Source organism: Bombina bombina, chromosome 1 (assembly GCF_027579735.1).
Source record: "Bombina bombina isolate aBomBom1 chromosome 1, aBomBom1.pri, whole genome shotgun sequence".
NCBI classification, from domain to species: domain Eukaryota; kingdom Metazoa; phylum Chordata; class Amphibia; order Anura; family Bombinatoridae; genus Bombina; species Bombina bombina.
Genome location: NC_069499.1, coordinates 495,728,237 through 495,742,394, shown reverse-complemented (window position 1 = coordinate 495,742,394; position 14,158 = coordinate 495,728,237). Strand labels below are relative to the sequence as shown.

Here is a 14,158-nt window from a genome sequence, read left to right as displayed (position 1 = left end):
GAAAAGGGCATTTGGATGGGCATTGCCCTTAAAAGGGCAATTAGCTCTATTGCAGGCCCAAACCCTAACCTAAAAATAAAACCCACCCAATACACCCTTAAATAAACCTAACACTAACCCCCTGAAGATCGACTTACCGGGAGAAGTCTTCATCCAAGCCGGCCAAAGTCCTCAACCAAGCCGGGAGAAGTCTTCATCCAAGCCGGGCGAAGTGGTCATCCAGACGGCATCTTCTATCTTCATCCATCCGACGCGGAGCGGGTCCATCTTCAAGACATCCGGCGTGGAGCATCCTCTTCAATTGACGTCTTCTTACTAAATGATGGTTCCTTTAAGTGACGTCATCCAAGATGGTGTCCCTTAGATTGCGATTGGCTGATAGAATTCTATCAGCCAATTGTAATTAAGGTAGAAAAAATCCTATTGGCTGATGCAATCAGCCAATAGGATTGAACTTCAATCCTATTGGCTGATGCAATCAGCCAATAGGATTGAACTTCAATCCTATTGGCTGATCCAATCAGCCAATAGTATTGAGCTCGCATTCTATTGGCTGATTGGAACAGCCAATAGAATGCAAGCTCAATCCTATTGGCTGATTGCATCAGCCAATAGGATTTTTTCTACCTTAATTCCGATTGGCTGATAGAATTCTGTCAGCCAATCGGAATCTACGGGACACCATCTTAGTTTTATGTTACAGCGTTGTACCATAAAACTCTTAACTACTGACTTTTAAATGCGTTAGGACTCTTGATTGGGTAGGGTGTACCGCTCACTTTTTGGCCTCCCAGGACAGACTCGTAATACTGGCACTATGGAAGTCCCATAGAAAAAAGACTTTACAAAGTTTACCTAAGTCGTTTTGCGGTAAGGCCAAAGAAGTGTGCGGTGACCCTAAACCTTCAAGACTCGTAATACCAGCGGGTGTAAAAAAACAGCATTAGGACCTCTTAATGCTGCTTTTTCAGCCTGATGCACAACTCGTAATCTAGCCGTCAGTTATTTGCGGATTAGGGGTTAATTACTTTTTTTATTTTGCAATGTGGTGGTTTGTGGTTTAGGTGTTTGTTAATACTTCATGTGGGAGGTTAGGGTTATTTTGTTATACTTCGTGCGGGCAGTTACGTGTTTTTTCGATATTTTGTTGAGTTGCGTTTTTTTTTTAAGGCTTCGTGTTTGTCTACGCTGCATTCAGGTGGATTATTTTGGCTGCGCAAGCAGCCAACATTCTTTTGGCTGCCTCACACCGCTAACATTTCTTTGAGGATGCGTGCCAACTGGTGACGGACGTATTACAAACGCGATTAAAGTATAGATAAGAACAGTTAGAATTAGAAGGGGGGATACTATATAATTTAGTTACAAAAACAAAATTTATGCTTACCTGATAAATGTATTTCTTTCTTGACACGATGTGTCCACAGATCATCATTAATTACTGTTGGGAATATCACGCCTGGCCAGCAGGAGGAGGCAAAGAGCACCACAGCAAAGCTGTTAAGTGTCACTTCCCTACCCACAATCCCCAGTCATTCAACCAAGGGAAAGGAGAGAAAGGAAATAACACAAGGTGAAGAGGTGCCTGAGGTTTATATAACAAAGAAACTGTCTGAAAAAAACAGGGCGGGCCATGGACTCATCGTGTCAAGAAAGAAAGAAATTTATCAGGTAAGCATAAATTGTGTTTTCTTTCTAATGACTCGATGAGTCCTCGGATCATCATTAATTACTGTTGGGAATCAATACCCAAGCTAGAGTACACAGATGATAAGGGAGGGCAAGACAGGCACCTAAACAGAAGGCACAACCACTTGAAGAACCCTTCTTCCAGAAAAAGCCTCAGCCGAGACCAATTATCAATTTTGCCTTGCAATGCTGATCCACAAAAGCTTTATTCTTGAAAACCCAAGAAGCAGATACAGCCCTAGAGAAAAGAGCTGTAATTTTCCCAAGAGGCTGCTGTCCAGCAGTCTCATAACCAAACAAAGTATACTTCCAACCAAAAAAGAAGAAGAAGAAAAAAAGAAGTAGCTGTCTCAGAGAAACAAGCAACCAAAGAGAAAACTGGCGAAAATCCTTAGTCGTCTGTAGACAGAGATTAAGAACACGCACAACCTCCAAGTTGTGCCACTAACGTTCCTTATGATAAAAAGGATTGGGACATAGACAAGGAACAACAATTCAATATGAAGAACCACCTTATGTGCAAGAAAGATAAGATAAAGCAAAACATTTCTGCTCAGAGAGTTCCGAGACTCTCCGAGCAGAAAGAAAGCCTTCCGAGATAACACTAAATATCTATGGAAAGTACCGCAAAACCATAAGAACAAGGTTAAGAACAAAGTTAAGGCTCCAAGGGGGAGCAACACATTTAAAGACAGGCCTGATTCTGACCAAGCCTGACAAAGATTGCACAGCTGGCACGACTGCCAGACACTTATGTAGCAAAATAGACAATGCATAAACTGACCCTTCAGGGTACTGACTGACCTTTTCCAGACATCCTAGAGACAGGACAACATTCTAGGAATCCTGACTCCACTCCAAGAGAAGCCCTTGGCTTCACACCAATAAGGATAAGTACACCATAGTCTATGACAATCCTCTAGAAAACAGGCCTGCAAGCCTGAGTCATGGTTTCAATGACTAACTCAGAAAACCCCACGCTTAAACAAAACCAAGTGTTTAATCACCAAGCAGGCAGCATCAGAGAAACTAGATTTAGATGAAGAAGAAACCCTGACTCAGAAGGACCTCCCTCAAGTACAGTCACCAAAGTGGAGAGACGACATTACCAGGTGGTCTGCATACCAGATCCTGCGAGGCCACGCAGAGGCTATTAGAATCCCCGCCACTCTCTCCTGTTGAATATGAGCAATGACTTGTGGAAGGAGAACAGAGTAAACAGGCATGTCAGACTGTAATCCAAGAAAAAAATGCCAGAACATCTATCAGGGCGGTCAGTAGATAACTTGACTTTGAACCGTACCTTGGAAACTAGGAATTCTGCTGAAACGCCCTCAGAAGCTTAAATGGCCATCCAGCGCCAGCAGCTGGATTTGAACCAACAACCATTGAGTTGCAAAGCCACAAAGCTAACCACTAGGCTACATTGGCTGCTTCAACTCTGGACCCCCATTTGAGGGTTTACCTAGAGAACACCTCTGGAAGAAGAATCCACCCCCGGGAGGAAATATCTGTTTGTTCAGAAGTCCAATTCTCAAATGTCCACCCCTGGAGAGAGTTCCTCCCTGTTGGTTGATATAAACCATTGAGGTGACATTGCCAAGCTATCAGAGCATTGAAAATCGCTCTCTACTTCAGATGCTAAAGAGAAGAGCAGACACTTCAGAGTCCATAATCTTAACAAGACCCAGGCAGCATACCAGCCCAGCAGGTTGGCATCCATGGTCACATCACCCAGGAATATCTCCAGAAGCACGCACCCTGAGATAGATATTCCTGAAAAATGACTCCAGTAGAGAGACTCTTGTCGACTGATCTATATCTATCCATTGAGACAGATCCGAATGCTCTCCACTTTTATGGAAAATAGCAAAAAGGAATGATGTCCATGGAAACCATTATACCAATTCCCTAAATTGAATCACTTAAAAGTGAAGGAGATTCAGCTGCATTTAGATCCGAACTCTCAAACTACTGGTTGTAAAGAGTTAAGTCATCTACTGGACAACTAGAACTTGCTGTTGGCTAGACAGTAGCCTGCATAGAGAGGAAAAAGGAATACATCCTAGATATCTGACCTCTGTTAGAAAACTTCTTCTAAATTCAGAGTCTATAAAAATCCACCCATGAAGATGGAACAAGGGAACATTTCTCTAGATTCATTTCCCATCCCTTAGAAATAAGATTGGATAAAATCTCTTGAAAAAGAAATAGTTTGAAGGAAGAATGACACATGAACCATATATAGTTAAGAAAAGCACCCTGAAGATCGACTTACCGGGAGAAGTCTTCATCCAAGCCGGGCTAAAGTCCTCAACCAAGCCAGGAGAAGTCTTCATCCAAGCCGGGCGAAAAGGGGTCCTCCAGACGGGCAGAAGTCTTCATCCAGATGGCATCTTCTATCTTCATCCATCCGACGCGGAGTGGGTCCATCTTCAAGACATCCGGCGTGGAGCATCCTCTTCAATTGACGTCTTCTTACTAAATGACGGTTCCTTTAAGTGACGTCATCCAAGATGGTGTCCCTTAGATTGCGATTGGCTGATAGAATTCTAATTAGAATTGGAATTAAGGTAGAAAAAATCCTATTGGCTGAGGCAATCAGCCAATAGGATTGAACTTCAATCCTATTGCCTGATCCAATCAGCCAATAGTATTGAGCTCGCATTGTATTGGCTGATTGGAACAGCCAATAGAATGCAAGCTCAATCCTATTGGCTGATTGCATCAGCCAATTGGATTTTTTCTACCTTAATTCCGATTGGCTGATAGAATTCTGTCAGCCAATCGGAATCTACGGGACGCCATCTTGGATGACGTCACTTAAAGGAACCGTCATTTAGTAAGAAGACGTTGATTGAAGAGGATGCTCCACGCTGGATGTCTTGAAGATGGACCCGCTCCGCGTCGGATGGATGAAGATAGAAGATGCCGTCTGGATGAAGACTTCTGCCCGTCTGGAGGACCACTTTGCCCCGGCTTGGATGAAAACTTCTCCCGGTAAGTCGATCTTCAGGGTTTTTTTTTAAGGGTGTATTGGGTGGGTTTTATTTTTAGGTTAGGGACTTTGGGCTTGCAAAAGAGCTAACTGCCCTTTTAAGGGCAATGCCCATCCAAATGTCCTTTTCAGGGCAATGGGGAGCTTAGGTTTTTTTTAGTTAGTATTTTATTTGGGGGGTTGGTTGTGTGGGTGGTGGGTTTTTACTGTTGGGGGGGTTGTTTGTATTTTTTTTACAGGTAAAAGAGCTGATTACTTTGGGACAATGCCCCGCAAAAGGCCCTTTTAAGGGCTATTGGTAGTTTAGTTTAGGCTAGGGTTTTTTTATTTTGGGGGGGCTTTTTTATTTTGATAGGGCTATTAGATTAGATGTAATTAGTTTAAATATCTTGTAATTTGTTTATTATTTTCTGTAATTTAGTGGGGGGGGGGTTGTACTTTAGCTAATTTAATTTAATTGATTTAATTGTTGTTAATTTAATTAATTTATTTAATTATAGTGTAGTGTTAGGTGTTATTGTAACTTAGGTTAGGTTTTATTTTACAGGTACTTTTGTATTTATTTTAGCTAGGTAGTTATTAAATAGTTAATAACTATTTAATAACTATTCTACCTAGTTAAAATAAATACAAACTTGCCTGTAAAATAAAAATAAAACCTAAGCTAGATACAATGTAACTATTAGTTATATTGTAGCTAGCTTAGGGTTTATTTTATAGGTAAGTATTTAGTTTTAAATAGGAATAATGTAGTTAATTATAGGAATTTTATTTAGACTTATTTAAATTATATTTAAGTTAGGGGGTGTTAGGGTTAGACTTAGATTTAGGGGTTAATACATTTAGTATAGTGGCAGCAACGTTGGGGACGGCAGATTAGGGGTCAATAAATGTAGAAAGGGGGTGGCGATGTTAGGGACGGCAGATTAGGGGTTAATAATATTTAAATAATGTTTGCGAGGCAGGAGTGCGGCGGTTTAGGGGTTAATATGTTTATTATAGTGGCGGTGACGTTGGGGGCAGCAGATTAGGGGTTAATAAGTGTAGGTAGGTGGCGGCGACATTGGGGCGGCAGATTAGGGGTTAATATATACATAATGTAGGTGTCAGCGATGTTGGGGGCAGCAGATTAGGGGTTCATAAACTTTTTAGCACTTTAGTTATGAGTTTTATGTTACGGCGTTGTACCATAAAACTCTTAACTACTGACTTTTAAATGCATTAGGACTCTTGATGGGGTAGGGTGTACCGCTCACTTTTTGGCCTCCCAGGACAGACCCGTAATACCGGCGCTATGAAAGTCCCATAGAAAAAAGACTTTACAAAGTTTACCTAAGTCGTTTTGCGGTAAGGCCAAAAAAGTGTGCGGTGACCCTAAACCTTCAAGACTCGTAATACCAGCGGGTGTAAAAAAGCAGCATTAGGACCTCTTAACGCTGCTTTTTCAGCCTAACGCACAACTCGTAATCTAGCCGTCAGTTATTTGCAGATTAGGGGTTAATTACTTTTTTTATTTTGCGATGTGGTGGTTTGTGGTTTAGGTGTTTGTTAATACTTCATGTGGGAGGTTAGGGTTATTTTGTTATACTTCGTGCGGGCAGTTACGTGTTTTTTCGATATTTCGTGCGGTTGCGTTTTTTTTTTAAAGGCTTCGTGTTTGTCTACGCTGCATCCAGGTGGATTATTTTGGCTGTGCAAGCAGCCAACATTCTTTTGGCTGCCTCACACCGCCAACATTTCTTTGAGGATGCGTGCCAACTGGTGATGGACGCATCACAAACGTGATTAAAGTATAGATAAGAACAGTTAGAATTAGAAGGGGGGATACTATATAATTTAGTTACAAAAACAAAATGTATGCTTACCTGATAAATATATTTCTTTCTTGACACGATGTGTCCACAGATCATCATTAATTACTGTTGGGAATATCACGCCTGGCCAGCAGGAGGAGGCAAAGAGCACCACAGCAAGTGTCACTTCCCTACCCACAATCCCCAGTCATTCGACCAAGGGAAAGGAGAGAAAGGAAATAACACAAGGTGCAGAGGTGCCTGAGGTTTATATAACAAAGAAACTGTCTGAAAAAAACAGGGCGGGCCGTGGACTCATCGTGTCAAGAAAGAAAGAAATTTATCAGGTAAGCATCAATTGTGTTTTCTTTCTAATGACACAATGAGTCCACGGATCATCATTAATTACTGTTGGGAATCAATACCCAAGCTAGAGTACACAGATGATAAGGGAGGGCAAGACAGGCACCTAAACAGAAGGCACAACCACTTGAAGAACCCTTCTTCCAGAAAAAGCCTCAGCCGAGACCAATTATCAATTTTGCCTTGCAATGCTGATCCACAAAAGCTTTATTCTTGAAAACCCAAGAAGCAGATACAGCCCTAGAGAAAAGAGCTGTAATTTTCCCAAGAGGCTGCTGTCCAGCAGTCTCATAACCAAACAAAGTATACTTCCAACCAAAGGAAAAAAAGAAGTAGCTGTCTCAGAGAAACAAGCAACCAAAGAGAAAACTGGCGAAAATCCTTAGTCGTCTGTAGACAGAGATTAAGAACACGCACAACCTCCAAGTTGTGCCACTAACGTTCCTTATGATAAAAAGGATTGGGACATAGACAAGGAACAACAATTCAATATGAAGAACCACTTTATGTGCAAGAAAGATAAGATAAAGCAAAACATTTCTGCTCAGAGAGTTCCAAGACTCTCCGAGCAGAAAGAAAGCCTTCCGAGATAACACTAAATATCTATGGAAAGTACCGCAAAACCATAAGAACAAGGTTAAGAACAAAGTTAAGGCTCCAAGGGGGAGCAACACATTTAAGGACAGGCCTGATTCTGACCAAGCCTGACAAAGATTGCACAGCTGGCACGACTGCCAGACACTTATGTAGCAAAATAGACAATGCATAAACTGACCCTTCAGGGTACTGACTGACCTTTTCCAGACATCCTAGAGACAGGACAAAATTCTAGGAATCCTGACTCCACTCCAAGAGAAGCCCTTGGCTTCACACCAATAAGGATAAGTACGCCATAGTCTATGACAATCCTCTAGAAAACAGGCCTGCAAGCCTGAGTCATGGTTTTAATGACTGACTCAGAAAACCCCACGCTTAAACAAAACCAAGTGTTTAATCACCAAGCAGGCAGCATCAGAGAAACTAGATTTAGATGAAGAAGAAACCCTGACTCAGAAGGTCCTCCCTCAAGTACAGTCACCAAAGTGGAGAGACGACATTACATTACCAGGTGGTCTGCATACCAGACCCTGCGAGGCCACACAGAGGCTGTTAGAATCCCCGCCACTCTCTACTGTTGAATACGAGCAATGACTTGTGGAAGGAGAACAGAGTAAACAGGCATGTCAGACTGTAATCCAAGAAAAAAATGCCAGAACATCTATCAGGGCGGTCAGTAGATAACTTGACTTTGAACCGTACCTTGGAAACTAGGAATTCTGCTGAAACGCCCTCAGAAGCTTTAATGGCCATCCAGCGCCAGCAGCTGGATTTGAACCAACAACCATTGAGTTGCAAAGCCACAAAGCTAACCACTAGGCTACATTGGCTGCTTCAACTCTGGTCCCCCATTTGAGGGTTTACCTAGAGAACACCTCCGGAAGAAGAATCCACCCCCGGGAGGAAATATCTGTTTGTTCAGAAGTCCAATTCTCAAATGTCCACCCCTGGAGAGAGTTCCTCCCTGTTGGTTGATATAAACCATTGAGGTGACATTGCCAAGCTATCAGAGCATTGAAAATTGCTCTCTACTTCAGATGCTAAAGAGAAGAGCAGACACTTCCGAGTCCATAATCTTAACAAGACCCAGGCAGCATACCAGCCCAGCAGGTTGGCATCCATGGTCACATCACCCAGGAATATCTCCAGAAGCATGCACCCTGAGATAGATATTCCTGAAAAATTACTCCAGTAGAGAGACTCTTGTCGACTGATCTATATCTATCCATTGAGACAGATCCGAATACTCTCCACTTTTATGGAAAATAGCAAAAAGGAATGATGTCCATGGAAACCATTATACCAATTCCCTAAATTGAATCACTTAAAAGTGAAGGAGATTCAGCTGCATTTAGATCCGAACTCCCAAACTACTGGTTGTAAAGAGTTAAGCCATCTACTGGACAACTAGAACTTGCTGTTGGCTAGACAGTAGCCTGCATAGAGAGCAAAAAAGAATAACTCCTAGATATCTGACCTCTGTTAGAAAACTTCTTCTAAATACAGAGTCTATAAAAATCCACCCATGAAGATGGAACAAGGGAACATTTCTCTAGATTCAGTTCCCATCCCTTAGAAATAAGATTGGACAAAATCTCTTGAAAAAGAAATAGTTTGAAGGAAGGATGACACCTGAACCATATATAGTTAAGAAAAGCACCCTTGAGCTACCCCAGGACCTAAAAGTCTTTCTTGGCTGATGAAACTCATAAGCTAGAGAAGCTCCCTAAACATGGGATCAATAATCACACAGCCCTCCGGTCTATGTTCTTATGAACAGACCCACCAGAACCAAAAGAAGGTCAGTACCAGAGAAAACTTGAGGTAAAGATCCCATTCCCAGACAGGGGCTGGAACTCTCTCTCCCAGCAAGGAACGTCCTGAATCCTGTTTAAGGAATGTTTCTCATCATACCTGGATTTCAGATACTCAAGAAAAAGAAATCTGCCTTTGGGAGAAATTCTGAGACTAGTCTAAAGACATGACTGACCCTGAAGATAGAGGAAAAAGGAAAACATTCCTTCAGTCTTTCCCTCTTGACAAGTGATAGAAAAACTCTCTTCAACTGCAAGATCAGGCCCAAATAAGGACTCCTCCTTTAAAAAAAAAACAAACGCCAGAAGCGTGGATTTGGAGGAAACATAAAATTGAATCTGCCACTGTAGAACTATCAGGCCTAGATTGTACCACTAAGCCACAAATAGGTCTCTCAGCTGAACAGCTGCAATGCCCGGCGGGCTAGTACAGCAAGTCTAATAAGACAAGGCATTGCTCTGAAAGAACAATTAAACCTCCAGCTTCTATATCTATGGATCCGTAAAAGATCAGCTACCCTCCATAGGAATCCTCCCTTCTACTTAGGATACCGTGCATTTTAAAGGAGACAGCAACAGGAAAATCCTATAAGGTCGGGGAGACAGGGAGAAAGGTATCCCTAGCTTCTCCTACACCCGTGCAAATTTACATAGCACGTTAGAACCTTTCCACAAAGAAAGTAACATCATAGAAATGATCAAGTTTACAAAAAACTTCCAAAGGTTGACAATGACAGGAATATCGATGTTGCCCAAGTAGCTAAAACCTCCTAAAAACATACACGAGGTGTGCAAGCATACATCTGAAGATGACTTCAGCATCAGATGAAGGAATTATACTGTCCAAATCTGAGATTTCACCCTCAGAAACTACCGGCGAATCCCCCTCGCCAGACTCAAGAGAGGGAACAGCCTGTGTAGCAGAGCGTGGAGCAGAACCTTACTATCTGAATAATTAAATGTCCTCTTGCTTTTCTTAGTAGGATGAAAACAGAAAAAAACCCTGCAGATACCACTGTGAATACCTGAGCTGTAAAATCTGCAAGCAACTATCCAGCTCCAGGAGAATAAGAAGAATCGCAGGGCACTGCATGTGACACCATTGAGGCCTGGAACAATGCCTAAACAGCCTCATTCTGGGAGACATAATGGCTCAATTAAACATATAACTTTAATTTCTAAAATAAGTAACAGAAAAGATAAAGTTCACTCTTCTGAAGCCCAAAGGAGAACAAAAAATGAATACATAGGAACAAGCCACTGTTCCAAAATCATGCCCCAAGTCACTATATGTATTCTAAACTGCATTAGCCAAAATGCCTAAATCAGAATATTACCACTAAACTACAGTGGCAACAAACATTATGTGCAAATCCTCCCAGGGCAAATATATAGCACACAGAAGGATATTAAATGAACGTTTCATCAGGAAAACGTTACAATACACATAATATATAAACACTTCTAGAGCAAGTATAACACACAGAAGTATATAATGAATGTTTCCAGGTTTTTTTTTCATTTAATCAGGCAAATAAGGTACACACAATTGTGTGCAAATTCCATAAGCAGCAGATCTAGACCTAACGTCTCTCAACATATAGAGACATAGTAATAGAAACAGCTCAGATCAAGCCGGAGAGTAAAAAGGGGCGTGTACACATGATCGGCTCATGAAAAGCCTAAAATGAGGCTTCTCCGCCTCAGGGAAGAAGAAGGGGTGGGAACCCAAGACGGCACAGAGAAGAAGCGCGCCCTTCACTAATTAAATGGCACTTCAACCAAAACTAACTACTAAGCTCTGACTCTAAATAATCCTCTTGCTTTTCCCTCCCCAAGAGGAAATATTCACATGTAGACGAAACAGCCTAAAATTGCGCCTCCCCAAAACGGAGAGAAGGAGGCAGGGGTCACAGAAGAAAAATGGCAGTGCATGTATTGCACTGAGCTACATCATGCTGTTGAAGGCTATGAAAGCCCCAACTCACCCCAAAAGACATTGTTTCACAATTTAAGTTAACCATGCACATCTCTAGAAAACCCCTCAGTCCCTTAGAAAGAACGCCACTTGATAAATGTTGTGCTCTCCAAAAAAGTCCTTCTTTTCTTGCCCACAGAAAATTAATGGAAAACAATGGAACTCTGAGCCCCCAATTAGAGAGTTCACCCTTCCATGTTGTGAAGGGAATTAACTTCTAAGTCTCCAAAGTCACAGCAATATAGTGCCTGCCACTGCCTTTAATATCCTAACCAAGGATATATTGCCCCCTTAACTGCAGAGGGTCCTTAACCCTTTCAGTACTCACCTCTTAGCCCCAGAAGACAAAAAAGGGCACTTACCTGCATTTCAGTCTTCCGGCAGTCAGACAACCTCACCAAGTATGAGAGGATGCCACTCCTCACAGAGACCTGAGGAAAAAAGAAAGAACCTACTCAGGCTTTCTATACCAGGGCAGCAACCTGTTAGGAAAACATAGCAAAACACACTTTACAAGTTCCTAACTACTTAAAAGCCACCACTGCCCTAATGAAGAGACTTACGCGGAATACGGCTCAACCCAATCTTGAGAGGAAAAATCAGAGCTATCTACTCAGACTTTAAAAAGAGTGAAATAAATCCATTTTCTTCAGACACCAATCACTTCACCTTCTCCTTGCACGAGAGGCAAAGAGAATGACTGGGGATTGTGGGTAGGGAAGTGATACTTAACAGCTTTGCTGTGGTGCTCTTTGCCTCCTACTGCTGGCCAGGAGTGCTATTCCCAACAGTAATTAATGATGATCCGTGGACTCATCGTGTCATTAGAAAGAAACATACTTTACTTATATAGAAACTCTATAGTTAATAACATGTCACTCTTTATTCTATGGAAAGTAACCCAGTTACCCCTTGAACAACTAACAAACTGTGACTAAAATATGGTCACATGAATCCAACTTGGTATAACAGAAAGAATAGTGAGATAAACTTAAACATCATTGCAAGTTAAGAAAGGTAGGATGCAATCTAAACTAGTCAATAAACACATCAAGTTCAATAGTGTTATTATAGAGTACTTCATAGGTTTAGCCAACCCCAGAGCGTCTTAGACACAGCAGAAGGCTCACCGTAGGCATGACATTCCAGGGGTCTTGTAAGTTAATAGTGTTCTAGGGAACTTGAAAATCAAAAGAGCTTAGTAAAACAGCTACATATGAGAACACCTCTTTGGTATTTATGTCCTCGTAATTTTCAGTATGAGTTCTATCTGGCATATTTAAGGGCTGCTTTACTTTTAGCAAGGTTCTTCTGTATAGTGTATGGCACTCTTGACTCCGAAAAAAAACTCATCCAGCATCCTCTTTGGTTACACCGGTTCGATGGCAGTGTTTTAAGTGACGCTGATTTCTCCCCATTTAAATTCAGAGCTTTCACTTTAGATAATTTCAGAGGTCTGAGATATATTTAGCCTTTATACTATGAACTTTTATTTGTTAGCCTCCCCCTTAAATTATGTTGTGCTCCCCTTGGCCACAAATATCACCATAATTTACAAATCAAGTTGCTTGTCCAAAGAGAAAAAGGTTAGTAGTCCTCTCAGTGTTACAGATTTCTTATTGATCCTCTGCAATTTGTTACTAGTCTGGGACTAGTGGAAGTTACAAGATAAGTACGTTCTGGATATAGTTTTGTATAGATTCCGATAACCCCTTCAAGGTAACAACAATTAAGTCTTACTGGTCAGCAACTACTTAAATCCCTAACCAAGAATTTGGAGAGTGAAAAGTAAATTGTGAAGAGTCTTAGTACCTCAAAAATATGTGGTATTTCCCTTGCGATAAAGCCACTAAATGCATAAGGGGCAGCATATGCAGTAATTTAAAGGGGGGGGGGATATGTAAACATTGTTTTCCATTTCATTATAACAAATGGACATTTGCCATGATAATAAATGGACATTTGCCAAAATATCTACTGAACAAATGGACCACAATGACATAAAAGCTGTCTATGTTAACCTGAAACTATAGCTTGTGAAATTGTTCTTCTAAAAGAGGCATTAACTGAGGCAAACACAATAAAATAGTGTAGTAAAAACCTAAAGGAACAGTAAACACCTTGAGATTTGTATATAACATGTTATGTTTAATGAAATAAGTTTACAATATATTTTAATTTTTTTATTTTGCCCCCTTATGTAATTTAGCTCTGAAAATTGAGAAGTTTCTATTCCAGAAATTCTTGAAATGAACTCTGCTACATATTTGTCCATAATTGGCTTTATCAGAGAACAACTGCAAGACAATTTACTTTATACTAATTTTATGACAATTACTAGACTTGTTGTCAGATTGGCTGCTCCAAATAAGGCAAATGGTGGGTGGAGTTTAACTACTGAAATATAATTGAAGAAAAGAGGATATTAATTTGTTTTAAAAACGTTAAGATACGCCTGATATGTTATTATATAGCAACACAACACAAATGTCTTTTAATTACAAGGTGTTCACCATCCCTTTAAGGATTGCACATCTCCTTTTGACGCCTCAGAAATACCAGATGACTCTTACCTCTAACCTTTTAGCCACCCCTAGCTGAAGTCTGACTTTCAGTCATCCGTACTGCCTGATACTGTGCAGACACTGATGTATGGCTTTTTAATTAAATTAGGGTTAGAAATTAAAATCTATTCTGAGTTTTGATGAGATTACTAAAGTGAATTTAACAGCTGTGATAGCATCTAAACTAACGTGACTGGCCAGTTAAATATATTATCATTATTCCATGTTCCATATAAAGTTAAAGAAATGTAAATGTACTGCAGATAGTAGAAATACATTTAAATTGTTCTCAAATTGATGGTAAATCCGAGCATTTAAAAAAGCTAGTATTTACCATCACTGAAAATAAACTGGACTTTCAG

The 14,158-nt window shown here is 40.8% G+C and overlaps 1 protein-coding gene across 1 annotated transcript in view; it reads right to left on the bottom strand.

The window, feature by feature from the left end:
- Positions 1-14,158, bottom strand: part of DNAH7 (dynein axonemal heavy chain 7) — a 784,664-nt gene that overhangs the window by 58,769 nt on the left and 711,737 nt on the right. The gene's annotated exons all lie outside the window — the stretch shown is intronic.